Source organism: Saccopteryx bilineata, chromosome 1 (assembly GCF_036850765.1).
Source record: "Saccopteryx bilineata isolate mSacBil1 chromosome 1, mSacBil1_pri_phased_curated, whole genome shotgun sequence".
NCBI lineage: Eukaryota > Metazoa > Chordata > Mammalia > Chiroptera > Emballonuridae > Saccopteryx > Saccopteryx bilineata.
Window position 1 is genome coordinate 142,848,893 of NC_089490.1, and position 15,885 is coordinate 142,864,777.

At 48.9% G+C, this 15,885-nt stretch overlaps 1 protein-coding gene across 2 annotated transcripts in view; it reads right to left on the minus strand.

Moving 5' to 3' along the window:
* The window catches only part of CYP4F22 (cytochrome P450 family 4 subfamily F member 22), a 43,012-nt gene extending 29,449 nt beyond the window's left edge, over positions 1-13,563 (minus strand). The window contains exon 1 of one of the 2 annotated variants that reach the window (XM_066271071.1): positions 13,472-13,540. The gene's annotated coding sequence lies outside the window, so the exon portion shown is untranslated. Of the gene's footprint in view, positions 1-13,471 lie in introns of both variants that reach the window. The other variant, XM_066271062.1, reaches the window with a different exon arrangement.
* Positions 13,564-15,885: the final 2,322 nt, after the last annotated feature.

Sequence of the window (15,885 nt, forward strand, 5' to 3'; positions counted from 1 at the left end):
TTTTATCACAATTTTAAACCTTTTAAAAAATACAGACTGCTTGTTGTGGGTGATCTGCCCCCTAAAATGTCAGGTAGGGGTAGGGGTAGGGAGTAGGCAGCCTCCCAAAATAAAGCACAGAGAGCTTCAAGTCCCAAGTCCAGGCAGACGCTCGGAACTGGGCACGCTGAGGTGCAGTCAGGCTGCCTCTTGCTCGAGCAGTTCCAGGTGATGTGCTCAACAGGAAGTAGCTGTATTTATTTCTTTACCTATTTATTTATTTATTTATTATTTATTTATTTATTTATTTTTTTACAGAGACAGAGAGAGTCAGAGAGAGGGATAGATAGGGACAGACAGACAGGAACAAAGAGAGATGAGAAGCATCAATCATCAGTTTTTTGTTGCGACACCTTAGTTGTTCATTGATTGCTTTCTCATATGTGCCTTGACTGTGGGCCTTCAGCAGAACAAGTAACTCCTTGCTCGAGCCAGTGACCTTGGGCTCAAGCTGGTGAGCTTTTGCTCAAACCAGATGAGCCTGCGCTCAAGCTGGTGACCTCGGGGTCTCGAACCTGAGTCTTCCGCATTCCAGTTCGATGCTCTATCCACTGCGCCACTGCCTGGTCAGGCTATTTGTTTACCAATTTAATGATGGAAAATGATTCTCCCCAGTGATGCTATGGAGCCAGCTAGAAATTACTATTAAGAATTGTGGCCCTGGCCAGTTGGCTCGTGGTAGAGCATTGGCCTGGCGTGCAGGAGTCTTGGGTTCAATTCCCGGCCAGAGCACACAGGAGAAGCGCCCATCTGCTTCTCCCCCCCTCCCCCCCCTTTCCTCTCTGTCTCTCTCTTCCCCTCCCACAGCCAAAGCTCCACTGGAGCAAAATTTGCCCGGGAGCTGAGGATGGCTCTGTGGCCTCTGCCTCAGGCACTAGAATGGCTCTGGTTGCGACAGAGCAACACTCCAGATGGGCAGAGCATCATCCCCTGGTGGGCATGCCGGGTGGATCCCGGTCGGGCGTGTATGGGAGTCTCTCTGACTGCCTCCCGGTTTCCGGCTTCAGAAAAATACAAAAAAAAAAAAAAAGAATTGTGAGCTTCGCCTGACCAGGCGGTGGTACAATGGATAGAGCATTGGCCTGGGATGCAGAGGACACAGGTTCGAGACCCCGAGGTCATCAGCTTGAGCGCAGGCTCATCTGGTTTGAGCACAAAGCCCACTAGCTTGAACCCAACGTCTCTGGCTCCAGCAAGGGGTTACTCGGTCTGCTGAAGGCCCACAGTCAAGGCACATATGAGAAAGTAATCAATGAACAACTAAGATGTGGCAACGAAAAACTGATGATTGATGCTTCTTATTTTTCTCTGTTCCTATCTGTCTGTCCCTATCTGTCCCCCTCTCTGACTATCTCTCTGTCTCTATAAAAAAAAAAAAAAGAATTGTGAGCTTCCTTGAAATGCTTCCACATGCCAGGCCCTTCACCAAGGCTATATGTGCATTCTCCAGCATTCAGGTGGAAAATCATTTTGAGCCCCTGCTATGTGTGTAACTCTTTTCTGGACACTGAGGATATAATGTTGAGCAGGACAGACATGGCCTAGTCCTCAGGGAAGGTGACCATCAACAGACATGATAAAACACCAAAGGCTACATCAGGGGTCCCCAAACTTTTTACACAGGGGGCCAGTTCACTGTCCCTCAGACCATTGGAGGGCCAGACTATAAAAAAAACTATGAACAAATCCCTATGCACACTGCACATATCTTATTTTAAAGTAAAAAAACAAAATGGGAACAAATATAACATTTAAAATAAAGAACAAGTAAATTTAAATCAACAAACTGACCAGTATTTCAATGGGAACTATGCTCCTCTCACTGACCACCAATGAAAGAGGTGCCCCTTCCGGAAGTGCGGTGGGGGGCGGATAAATGGCCTCAGGGGGTCGCATGTGGCCAGTGGGCCGTAGTTTGGGGACCCCTGGGCTACATGTTGTAAAGGAGGCTAAATTGTGGGGAGTGGCTGAATAGTGTCTGTCTCCTGGAATCTGGGAATAAGATCTTATATGGAAAAGTCTTTGCAGATGGGATTAAGTGCCTTGAGAGGGGAGATTATCTTGGTTGATCAAGGTGAGTTCTAACTGGAACCACAAGTGTGTCCTGAAGAGAGAGGGAGAGGGAGAGGGAGATTTGACACACGGAGGAGGAGAAGGCTATATGAAGACAGCAGCAGAGTTTGGAGTGATGTGGCCACAAGCCAAGGGACATCTGGGGCCACCAGCAGCTGGAAGAGTTAGGAAAGATCTTGCTCTAGAGCCATCAGAGGGAATATGGTCCTACTGACACCTGGATATCAGACTTTTGGCCTCCAGGACTGTGAGAGAAGAAACGTTTGTCTTGTGTGTGGTGGGGGGGGGGGGTATTCAGTCCATGCTCATTTGTTACAGAGGCCCAGGACACTAATGCTCAGAGTAAGAGGCTAGAGAGCAATTCTGTTAGCTGAGGTGGTCCAGGAGGGCCTCTCTGGGGAGGAGTATCTGGGCAGAGCCCTGAGTAAGTGAAGAATGAAAATCAAGGGGGCTTTCTTATTAAAATCACACCCCTCCCACTGCCACACATACCTTAAGCAGGTGGGGTATGTCTCCTCAGTTCTAATCCTAACACTTCCACTGACTGACTGTGTATTCTGGGCTTCAGTTTCCCTTTCTGAAACAGAGCTGGCTATTAAAAATGACCTCCAGGCCTGACCTTTGGTGGCACAGTGGGTAAAGCATCGACCTGAAACACAGAGTTTGTAGGTTCAAAACCCTGGGCTTGCCTGTTTAAGGCACATACAGGAGTTGATGCTTCCTGCTCCTTCCCCCCTTCTCTCTCTCTCTAAAATGAGTAAATAAAATCTAAAAATAAATAAATGAAAACTAAAAAATAAATAAAATAAAAATGACCTCCAGGTCCACCCCGGTGTGATCTTTTTGACATGTGGCAGGAGTGGAGGGGTGTGGGTAGGTGCAGTGAGTCATCATCTTGGCAGGCCCAAGACTCCTGAGGGGGATGTCAACATATTCAGCCAATAGGGGGCCAGGTGGATCACCTCTGACCCCTGAGCAGCCTAGCTGCAGTCGGATCCTGTCTCAGCCACCACAGTCACCTTTCTGAAGGTCTCCCACTCACTCTTCTGCTCTAATGCCCTCCATTGCTCCCCACTGCCCTCAACCTGGCATCCAAAGCCTTTCAGGAGCTGATCCCTGCCCTTCATGTCAGCCACAAGGATCCCCCTTCTCAGTCAGTTTCAGACCCAATTTCTAAATGTTGGGGCTTCTTAGAGCTTGTCCCTGTGTCATCTTTTGCTCTCACTCCGTGTACACCTCCTGGGGACCTTACTCCCTTCCATGGCTTCTGTGACCTCACCTCTGAGGTATCTCCCATGTTTTGGTGTCTAGCTATAAATGCTCCCCCATGGGTCCAGCCACCTCTTGGATGCCCCCTGAGGGCATCCCCAGACCCCCAGAATCCTCTCCTCTCCCCACATCCACTCTGTTGTCTGCCCTAAACACCTTTCACATCCATTCATTTCTCTCCATCCCTATCATCTCAGCCCATGTCAAACCGCCACTGCAGGATGCTCCCACCGGCCTTCTCAGTTCTATCCTTCCCCCTGCCACACACACACACCAGCAGTCCATTCTCCACACAGCAGCCAGAGGCATCGTCCTAAAATTAAATCAAATCATGACCTTCCCCCACTCAGAATCCTCCTGTAGCTCCCCATTACAGCCTGAACACAATTCTGAGTCCTTTCCATGAACCACAAAGTCTCGTGTAGCTGGGTCCCTGCTGACCCTTCCAAGCCTGTCTCTCTTCACACTTCTCCCATGCCATGTTCATTTAACATGGGCCACTCCAAACACAGGCCAAGTTCATTCCTACTTCACAGCCTTTGCACATGCTGCTCCCTCCAACGGTCATGCCTTCCCCCCAGCTCAGCGCATGGTGGCTCCTTCTCATCCTCCAGGCCCAGCTCTGCCTCAACAGTCCATTTTCCTCCATGATCAGCCATGCCCCCTCCCTTGTCCTCTAAAAAATTATCGAGCACCTGACCAGGCGGTGGAGCAGTGGATAGAACATCGGACTGGGACACGGAGGACCCAGGTTCGAAACCCCAAGGTTGTCAGCTTGAGCATGGGTCACTGGCTTTAGCGTGGGATCATAAACGTGACCCTATGGTCACTGGCTTGAAGCCTAAGGTCACTGGCTTGAGCAAGGGGTCACTCGCTCTGCTGTAGCCCCCTGTCAAGGCACATATGATAAAACAATCAATGGACAACTAAGGAGCTGCAATGAAGAATTGATACTTCTCATCTCTCTCCCTTCTTGTCTGCCTGTCCCTATCTGTCCCTCTGTCTCTGTCACACACACACACACACACACACACACAAGAATTATCCAGCACAATATTTCCTTTCATCTTCCCAGTTGCCCTCAGAGAAAATTGGGGCACTTGTGAGAGGAGTCACAGCAAGGCCCTTACCTCACCCAGGAAAACAGCTGATATCCCAAATAACAGCACTCCTGTCTTCCTGCAGGACTGAAATGGGAAGAAATTGAAACAAGAGAAAGTGTCTACCCTGGAAAAGGGGTACCAGCTCTGGGTTTGTGGGTCCATGGAGAGGTCAGAGAAAAGAGTGAGTGAAGCCCTGTGCCCACCTCACAGGTGGGTGAGTACATGAGGAAGTGGGTGAATGGGGAAGACCAGGGAGCACAGTTCTGAAGCCCTGTGCCCACCTCCTCACCTCCTTGTGCCAGGCATGGGCTGCAGCCTTTCCCAGGACAGATACCAACTCTCTCCTAGCAGAAAGAATGCATGCTTTGGGTCCCCAACTGGCACTCACCCTGGGAACCTCAGTGTTCTCATCTTCAAAATAGGGATAAGAGGCCCAACTGATGCTTAGGGGAGAAACTCAGTAAGTGGCTGCATTTAGGAAGTTGTCTATTTTCTGAAGCTGGTTGCCCCTGCCCCCCAAACAAGAGCACTTCTGTCCAATTTCCCAAAAGAAGGTGCTACAAAAAGCTTTGAGGTGGTACAGCCACTATGGGAAACAGTTCAGTGGTCCTTCAAAACATTAAATATCATGACCCAGTAATTCCACTCCTAGGTATATACCCAAAAGAATGAAAAACAGAAATTCAAACAGATCCTGCGTAGAAATATTTATAGCAGCACTATCACAATTGCCAAAAGGTGGAAACAACCCAAATGGCCCTCAACCCTTTATTGGGTTAAATGTCATGTGGTCATCTATACAATAAAATATTCAGCCACAAAATGGAATGAAACTCTGATATGTGGTAAAACATTAGTGAACCTTGAAAATGTCATGCCTGAGTGAAAGAAGCCAAACACAAAAGGTCACACAAAAGGTCAGACATATGTGATTCCACTGATATGAAATGTCCAGAACCAGCAAATTTATGGAGACAGGAAGCAGATACATGCTTGCTGGGCGCTGGGGCAGGGGGGATGGAGAGTGACAGGGTCTTTTTTTTGTGTGATGGAAATGTCTGGGAATGAAATAGAGGTGGCAGTTACACAACATTGTGAATGTTATAAATGCCATTAAATTGTTCATTTTAAAATAGTTACTTTAGGCCCTGGCCGGATGGCTCAGTGGTAGAGCGTCGGTCTGGCATGCAGGAGTCCCGGGTTCGAATCCCAGCCAGGGCACACAGGAGAGGTGCCCATCTGCTTCTCCACCCCTCCCCCCTCTCCTTCCTCTCTGTCTCTCTCTTCCCCTCCCACAGCCAAGGCTCCATTGAAGCAAAGTTGGCCTGGGCGCTGAGGCTCTATGGCCTCTGCCTCAGGAGCTAGAATGGCTCTGGTTGCAACAGAGCGACGCCCCAGAGGGGCAGAGCATCGCCCCCTGGTAGGCAGAGCGTCGCCCCCTGGTGGGCATACCAGGTGGATCCCAGTCAAGTGCATGCGGGAGTCTGTCTGACTGTCTCTCCCCATTTCCGGCTTCAGAAAAATACAGAAAAAAAAAAAAAGAAAAAAAAAGAAAGCAATCAATGAACAACTAAGGTGCCACAATGAAGAACTGATGTTTTTCATCTCTCTCCCTTCCTGTCTGTCTGTCCCTATCTGACCCTATCTCTATCTGTCTCTCTCTGTCTCTGTTACACACACACAAAATAAATACTTTATATTAGGTAAATTTTGCCTTAATTCTTTAAGGCAAAAATAATACAAAAACTGCTTTGAGCCTGACCAGGCGGTGGTGCAGTGGATAGAGTGTTGAACTGGGATGCAGAGGACCCAGGTTGAGACCCCGAGGTCACCAGCTTGAGCGCGAGCTCATCTGGTTTGAGCAAAAAGCTCACCAGCTTGGACCCAAGGTCGCTGGCTCCAGCAAGGGGTTGCTCGGTCCACTGAAGGCCTGCAGTCAAGGCACATATGAGAAAGCAATCAATGAACAACTAAGGTGTTGCAACAAAAAAACTAATAATTGATGCTTCTCGTCTCTCTCCGTTCCTATCTGTCTGTCCCTATTTATCCCTCTCTCTGTCTCTCTCTTTGTTTCTGTAAAAAAAACCAACAACAACAAACAAAAAAAAACTGCTTTGAGGACCCAAGTGAAATTTCTCATGATGGCTGCCTCTGCAAGGGGCCTGAAGAAACTGGTGGTAGAAGTGGAAGGCAGACTGTCCTCTTCATGTCTGGGGACCTTTTGATTTTTCTAGGTTTTTGTGTGTGCATGTGTTTTTTGTTGTTGTTGTTTTGCGGCAGAGACAGAGAGAGAGAGACAGAGAGAGGGACAGATAGGGACAGACAGGAAGGGAGAGAGATGACAAGTATCAATTCTTCGTTGTGGCACCAAGGTTGTTCATTGATTGCTTTCTCATATGTGCCTTAATAGGGGGGCTACAGCAGAGCGAGTGACCCCTTGCTCAAGCTAGAGACTTTAGGCTTTAAGCCAGCAACCTTTGGGCTCAAGCCAGCTCAAGCTGGCGAGCCCACACTCAAGCCAGCGTCCCGGGGGTTTCGAACCTCAGTCCTCTGCGTCCCAGTTTGACACTCCACTGCGCAACTGCAGTCAGGCTTACTGTTGTTTTTGTTTGTGACAGAGACAGAGAGAGACAGATAGGGACAGACAGACAGGAAGGGAGAGAGATGAGGCACCTTAGTTGTTCATTGATTGCTTTCTCATATGTGCCTTGACTGGGGGTGGGGTAGGGGGGCTACAGCAGACTGAGTGACCCCTTGCTCAAGCCAGAAACCTTGGGCTCAAGCTGGTGAGTCTTGCTCAAACCAGATGAGCCCACGTTCAAGCCAACAACCTCCGGGTTTCAAAACTGGGTCCTCCGCATCCCAGTCGATGCTTTATCCACTGCGCCACTGCCTGGTCAGGCTGTTGTTGTTGTTTTTAATAAATAAAATGATTTTGTTGCCTGACCGGTGGTAATGCAGTGGAGAAAGCATCAACCTGGGACACTGATGTCCCAGATTTGAAACCTAAAAGTCACCAACTTGAGTGCAGGCTCGCCAGCCTGAGCTCAGGGTTGCCAGCTTGAGCTTTGGATCATCAACATGCTCTCATGGCTACTGGTTTCAACCCACAGGTCGCTGGCTTCAGCAAAAGGTCACTGGCTCAGCTTGAGCCCCATCCCCAAGGTATGTATGAGAAGCAATCAATGAACAACTAAAGTGATGCAGCCAGCAGTTGATGTTTCTCATCTCTTTCCCTTTCCCGTATCTCCATCCCTTTCTCTCTCTCACTAAGTAAAATATAATATAATGTAATATAATTAATATAATATAATATAATATAATATAATATAATATAATATAATATAATAAAAGAGTTGACTGTACAATCCAGAGAGTGAACTCGAATATAAACTATGGGTTTTATTATAGTTAATAATAAGGTATCTATATAGGTTCATCAACTGTAACAAAGACACCACAATAATGCAAGACTTTAACATCGGTGAATTGGAGAAAGTTGAAAGGGTGTGTTGGAACTTCCAGTGTATTTTTCTGTAAATATAAAATGGCTTTAAAAAATAAAGTTCAGGCCCTGGCCGGTTGGCTCAGCGGTAGAGCGTCGGCCTGGCGTGCGGGGGACCTGGGTTCGATTCCCGGCCAGGGCACATAGGAGAAGAGCCCATTTGCTTCTCCACCCCACCCCCCTCCTTCCTCTCTGTCTCTCTCTTCCCCTCCCGCAGCCAAGGCTCCATTGGAGCAAAGATGGCCCGGGCACTGGGGATGGCTCCTTGGCCTCTGCCCCAGGTGCTAGAGTGGCTCTGGTCGCTGCAAAGCGACGCCCCAGAGGGGCAGAGCATCGCCCCCTGGTGGGCAGAGCGTCGCCCCTGGTGGGCGTGCCGGGTGGATCCCGGTTGGGCGCATGCGGGAGTCTGTCTGACTGTCTCTCCCGGTTTCCAGCTTCAGAAAAATACAAAAAAATAAATAAATAAATAAATAAATAAATAAATAAATAAATAAATAAAGTTCATTTGCCTGACCAGGCAATGGCTCAGTGGATAGAGCATTGGACTGGAACTTAGAGGGCCCAGGTTCAAAACCCCGAGGTTGCCGGCTTGAGCATGGCCTCACCAGCTTGAGCATGGGGTCGCTGGCTTGAGCCCAAAGGTTGCTGGTTTGAAGCCCAAGGTCTCTGGCTTGAGAAAGGGGGCACTGGTTGGGCTGGAGTCCTCCAGTCAAGGCGCATATGAGAAGCAATCAATGAACAGCTGAAGTGCCGCAACTATGAGTTGATGCTTCTCATCTCTCTCCCTTCTGGTCTCTCTCTCTCTTGCAAAAAATAAAAATAAATAAATAAAATAATTAGCTGATGCCTTGGCCAGGTAACTCAGTTGGTTAGAGTGTCATCCTGATACACTAAGGTTGCAGGTTCATTCCTAGTCAGGGCACATACAAGAATCAACCAATTAATGCACAAATAAATGAAACAACAAATTAATCTCTCTCTCTAAAAAATTTAAAAATATTTTTTAACTTTAAAAATAAACTTGTCCTGGCAGGTTGGCTCAGTGGATGGAGCACTGGCTTAGCATGTGGATGTTTCAGGTTTGACCCCCCAGGCAGGACACATAGCTGAAGAAACCATCTGCTTCTCTTTCCCTCCCTCTTCCCCTTCTCTCCCATTACCATCCCCCAGTTAATGGTTCCAGTGTTGGCCAGGATAGTTGGTTGGTCCAAGTGTCAGCCTCAGGCACTAAAAATAGCTGGGTTGATTTTATCATCAGCTCCAGACAGGGGTTGCTGGGTGGATCCCTGTCAGAGTGCATATGGGAGTCTGTCTCACTATTTCCTGCCTTCTCACTTAAAAAAAATAAAAAAAAACAAAAGTTAATTCATTGAGCCCTGGCCAGATAGCTCAGTCAATTGGAGCATTGTCCTGAGGTGCAGAGGTTGCTGGTTCAATCCCCAGTCAGTGCACATACAGGAACAATTGAAGTTACTGTCTTTCTTTTTCTCTCTCTCCCTTCCTTTCTCTCTAAAGTCAATAAAAATAAACATTTAAAAATTAATTAGTTGGGCTTGACCAGGCAGTGGCACAGTGGATAGAGTGTTGGAGATTGGGATGCAGAGGACCCAGACTCGAAACTACAAGGTCGCCAGCTTGAGCACAGGCTCCTCTGGCTTGAGTACATGCTCACCAGCTTGAGCGCAAGGTTGCTGGCTTGAGCCTGGGATCATAGACATGACCCCATGATTACTAGCTTGAGCACAAAAGTCATTGGCTTGAAGCCCAAGGTCACTGGCTTGAAGCCCAAGGTCACTGGCTTGAGCAAGGGGTCACTCACTCTGCTGGAGCCCCCTGGTAAAGGCACATATGAGAAAGCAATCAACAAATAACTCACATGCTGCAACGAACAATTGTTGTTTCTTATCTCTCTCCCTTCAAGTCTATCCCTATTTGTCCCTCTCTCTGTCTTTGTCATAAAAAAAATGTATTAGTTGGAATTAATAAAAAATGAGTTAAGGCCCTGGCCGGTTGGCTCAGTGGTAGAGTGTCAGCCTGGCATGCAGGAGTCCCAGGTTCGATTCCCAGCCAGGGCACACAGGAGAAGCGCCCATCTGCTTCTTCACCCCTCCCCCTCTCCTTCCTCTCTGTCTCTCTCTTCCCCTCCCGCGGCCAGGGCTCCATTGGAGCAAAGTTGGCCCGGGTGCTGAGGATGGCTCTGTGACCTCTGCCTCAGGTGCTAGAATGGCTCTGGTTGCAACAGAGCGACACCCCAGATGGGCAGAGCATCACCCCCTGGTGGGCATGCCAGGTGGATCCCAGTTGGGCGCATGCGGGAGTCTGTCTGACTGCCTCCCCGTTTCCAGCTTCAGAAAAATACAAAAAATAAAATAAAATAAGTAAAAAAAAAATGAGTTAAGATGCTTTAATTGGTGAGGAGGGGCACATTCTGGGGCACAGGCACTTTTCCCTCTCTTGATCTGGGTTTGGTGACATGTGTGAGTTCAATTTGTGAAAACTCCAGAACTGAAAGTTCTAGAATGTGCACTTTTCTGTATGTATGTTATACTTCAGCTTAAATAAATAAAGATAAAAAGTTGTTTAGGCCTGACCTGTGGTGACATAGTGGATAAAACGTCAACCTGGAATGCTGAGATCGCCAGTTCAAAACACTGCACTTGTCTGGTCAAGGCACATATGGGAGTTGATGCTTCCTGCTCCTCCCCACTTTCTCTCTCTCTCTCTCTCTCTCTCTCTCTTTCTCTCTCTTTTTCCCCTCTAAAATGAATTTTTAAAAGTTGTTTAAATAAAAATGAAAAGTTGTTTGGGGATGTTATCTTCCGTTTAGTCTGACCAGGGGGTGGCACAGTGGATAGAGCATCGGACTGGGATCCGGAGGACCCAGGTTCAACAAAACCCTGAGGTCCCCAGCTTGAGTGTAGGCTCATTGGCTTGAGCTTGGGCTCACTGGCTTGAGTCCAAGGTCACTGGCTTGAACAAGGGGTTACTCGCTCTGCTGTAGCCCCCGGTCAATGCACATATGAGAAAGTAATCAATGAACAACTAAGGAGTGGCAACAAAGAATTGATGCTGTCATCTCTCTCCCTTCCTGTCTGTCTGTCCCTATCTGTCCCTCTCTCTGTCTCTCTCTGTCTCTGTCACACAAAGAAAAATATGGTTTTGACTCAAACATGCCTGGGTTCAAATCATGACTCTGTTGCTCCCCGATAAAGCAGTCTTGAGTGAATTGAGTCCCCACTCTTACCCAAATGGAAAATGGATTACTAATAGCAGGACCTACCTGGCTTTTTGTTTTTTGGGGGGTGGGGGGTTGTTTTGTTTTTTAGGACCTACCTGTTAAGGTTGTTTGGGTCACTTCAGTGAGATGAGGCTTAGCAGGTAGCAAGCAAAATTTAGCCATTACTCCTTTTTTTTTTTTTTTTTTTTGCCATTACTCCTATTTTTAACTGTTTCTATTTTATAGAAGTGAGAGAAACTCAAAGCTGACACTCAGGATGCTGTGGGAGGCTGGCATGCCCACTTCTCTCTACACCAACTCCCACTCTCGTCCCAGACTCCAGGCAGGGCACCCAGAAGCCCTGCCCTGGCAGAGGAAGCCCCACCTGCTCTGCTAAGGCCCCAAGTTATCTGAAGATGGAAATGCCAGTGGCTCCAAGGCCCACGCCCATGGAGCTCTGGTTTGTCAGGTTAGCCCAGCCGCCCATAGAGGACTTGTCATACAAGGTGTGTGGGCTCCTAAGAAGAAATGCAGAACAGAGACCCTGACCTGCTGGCCACCACCTATCTGCCTCTCCTTGAACCACAGGGGCTGTGCCCCACCAGCAGCCTGACGTGACACTGGTCCCACTGTCCCACATCCCAGCCCTGCTCTCTACTCCTTGAAGCCTGTAGTCAAGACAGGCAGTTTCCATCCTGATTCATGGCACCTCCTTGACCTCATCTATGCCAAAGGGCTGCCCCACCCAAGACTCACACTCTCCCAAAATGCCAGGTCCCAGAAGGCCTGAGCTGAGATGGATCTTACCCCAAATTTCTGGAGTTCTGAGAAAGAACTTCAGAGGAAGTTCTGAGCGCAAGGCCAAGTTGACAAATCGACCTGGAGAGGGGAGAGTCTCACTGTAGCTTTGGGCACATTGTAGGAGATCCTGGCAGAAAAAGAAGTTTAAAAACCACCAGTAGTAAACTACATCATTCCAGAGCTGCAATTGTCTTTGAGCCCTGTCAGCAAGTGTGGCCGCACTTAAATGTGAGACTCAGAAAGGGTTCTATAAACCTTTGCTGTGTGACCTCAGGTGAGTGTCTGTATCTCTCTAAGCCTCAATTTCCTCCTCAGTAAGACAGGAACCACATTACCCACTTCATGAAGCTGTGATGACAATACAGCATTTTCAATGTGCTCACTTCAGTGTTTGAAACACAGTAAGCCCTTGATCAAAGGTACCCCTTATTGCTATTAGTGCCATCATCATATTCAGTATTGTTACTTGGCCACATAGTATTTGTAGAATCAGTCCCAAGGCTTGCCAGAGAGAAGAGAGATGGTCTTATTTTGTGAATGACTCCTGAGTCATCTAAGCCCCTCTGCAGATACCTACCCAGGTCACCGCCAACCACGAGCCCAGAGCTAATGTTACCACTTAGAAACCCAAGCTGGGCAATACAGAGAGACTGGGGCCATTGGAAAGTGCCCAGAATGTTGGGGTCACACAGGCTGGTTTGTTCAAATCCCAGCTCATCCACTGCTCCTGTCTTCCTCCCACCTCCAGCTTGATATTCCCCAGCTGGGGGTCCTCAGCTGCCTTGTATGATCCAGGAACAGCTAGCTACCTCCTAGTCCAAGGGGTGAGAGCCTGGCTCCTGGGACACTAGACAGCATTCTGTCACCAGCATCCAACGAACATCAGCTAGGATCAACTGCAGAACCTCAGACAACCATCACAGCCAACTCTGGGGACCCAGGAGAGCTTTCTGTTTCCATAAGGGGGCACTCAGCAGTGCTGTGCCTGGCATGGGGTGGGGGTGGGGGCCTGAAAGCAGCGGAGCAGAGCATAAAGTCCGTCGGTGGGACGCAGTTTCCTTTTTAATACAATGAAATTCCATGGACCTCAATCAGCTCTAAGGAGGCGTCACAGGGCAGGGCTTGGATCCGTCTGAGATGTCCTGATTGGGCGATGGGGGTTGGGGTTTTCTGGAGGCCCCTGCCCACCAAAGACACCCAGAAAGGGTACACTCAGGAATCCTCGGCGCGCACAGAAAAATCCGCGCTCAAAACGCAGCTACCGTCTGGGACACAATCATATCCCCCCAACCTGAATGTCCCAGACACGCAGCCCTGTCCTGGGTCCTGGGGATCAGTGAGGCTGCAGAACTCAAACCCTCGCACCCTCCGTGTCAGTTTGACAGCCAGTGCGCCTCGGGTTCCAGCGCAGGACGCGCTCAGGTTACCCATCCACCCCCACTCCCTACCTCCTGTTGTACTCACCCCTCGGGTCTCGGCCTCGGGCCCTCAATCCGGATTCACCCGTACAGCCACCTCGGTTCTGACCGCGCGGTCCAGCGACCCGGCCCTTTAACCCCGCCCGGCGGCTCCAGAAGGCCCGCCCCCGGCCCGCCCCCAGATCATCTAGGCGGGGCCCCCAGAGACTGAGAGGAGAGACCAAGTCAGGGAGGCAAGGAGAGTGACAGAAAGGGAAAGGTGCAGGAACTGAGTTGGAGAGAATGACAGATGGAAAGATGGAGAGAAAGACAAAGCGAGACAGAGAAAGAGACATGCAGACAGACACCCAGGCAAAGACGGAGACACTAGAAAGCACAAAGATTCAGGCTCCTTGTCCCCTGCTCCTGCCTGGCTCCCATTAGCACCCAGATCCACCTCCTCCCATTCTCCTTTAACACCGTCCTCCCATACCAGCCTCATGGGCCCCAATTCAGGGCCTGTTCCCAAGCTTGGAAAGGGGTCCCTAAGCCGGCACCCTTGACTGCCCAGGGGCCCCCAGGAACCTCCTCTGGGGCCACCAAGAATCCTCAGACTCCAATAGCCATTGAGAGCCAGCCCTTCTGCTCCCTTTGGATACTGGATCCAACCCAACTCCTTGGGGCTCTGTGGATCTTCCTTCCAAGAGACCTCTGGCCTTAACAAGCAGCACCAGACTCAGGTTCTGCTCCTACCACCCCACTCACCCAATGCCAGACGCTTTGACCCTCTCTTGATCTTGCTGTTATCTTTGGCTAGCCTATCTGCTCCAGATGTGAACAGACAGGGTCAGCTCCACCTCCGGATGTGATACAGAGATACCATTCTTGGGTTGGTGGGTGGATAGGTGGCTGACCTGGGCAAGTGGGCAAGCAGATGGGAAGATACAGCTGGCTTCAAACTCCCCACCATCTCCTCAGGACTGCACAAACAAGATTCCCAGGAAATATCTGTCAAAGTAGAGGGGGGAGCCACAAAAGACTAGAGAGATGAAAAGCTCCAACAATTATTTCAGGCCTATCTGGGGAAACTGAGTCATAGACTGCAGGCTCAAGGAAAGGTGTGACTGTCTGGATTCAAGCAAGAGCCAGGTCAGACACTAAGAAACCTGAAGCAATGAGAAAACAATGAGTTCAAAAGTTAAAGCTGACCAGACAGTGGCGCAGTGGATAGAGCATTGGCTGAGGACCAATGGTTTGAAACCCCAAGGTCTCTGGCTTGAGTGCAGGCTCACCAGCTTGATCACAGGGCCACTGGCTTGAGCATGAGATCATAGATATGACCCCATGGTCACTGGTTTGAACCTAAGGTCACTGGCTTGAGCAAGGGGTCACTGGCTCAGCTAAAGGCCCACAGTCAAGACACATATGAGTAAGCAACCAATGAACAACTAAGGTGATTTGGTGCTTCTCACCTTTCTTCCTTCCCATCTGTTGTCTCTCTGTCCCTGTCTCTCTCTCTCTCTCTCTCCCCCTTCTCACACACACAAAATAATTAAAACCCCAGTAAACCAGTCACCTAGACAGAAATAAAGCAAACATATCTGAACATTATAAAAAACAAACAAACAAAAAACCCACAATAAACCACAAAGAAGCCGAAGAAAAGAAGTACAGATATTTTTCCACAATATGGCTACTTTAAAGTACTTTGATTTGTCAAAAATAAATCGTGGATGCAAAGACTTAGTGCCTGGCAGGTAAGCTAGCCAGGTCGGAGGTCTGACTCAGGGCTGGTTCGCTGGGTGGGTTGGGCTGAGGGGTGAAGCAGGTTCAGAGGAGTGCTGGACTCTCAGAGGACAGAGCCTGGGGGCCAAAGCCAAATGCAAAGCCATGTTGTGCAGTGGGTAGATCGTGGCTTCTGGAAGTGGAGGGTTCAGATAGCTCCATCATATGCTCACTGTGAAACTCAGAAGGTTGTTGTGATGCTTTAGTACACCTAAGGCAATTTTGCCCTCCAAAGGACATTAGGCAATGTCTAGAGACAAGTTAGTTCATCACACCTGGAGGTTGGAGTGCTATGGACATCTAGTGGGTAGAGGCCAGGGATGCTGCTAAACATCCTGCAATTCACAGGACAACCTCTCACAACAGATTGTCACCCTGCCCCAGATGTCAACAGTGCCAGGGTTGAGAAACCCTGCTTCAAGGTGTAAGAAACACTTTTGTATTATAGCATGGGGTAAGTGCTAGGTAATTGTTAACTGCTATTTGTTTCACATTTCTCCCTCACCAGCAAATTCTAATTGCTAATTCTGTGCTCTGCACACCAAAGTTTAGTGAAAGTAGTGAATTTCCAACATATCTATGCACAGTCTTTGGTCAGGCAAGTCCTATGTTAGCCGGTCTCTGTCTCCCCCTAAGACTAGGGTTTCCATGAAGGTGGGACCACAGGATTAGTTGATGTGAGGCTGAGCAATGCTC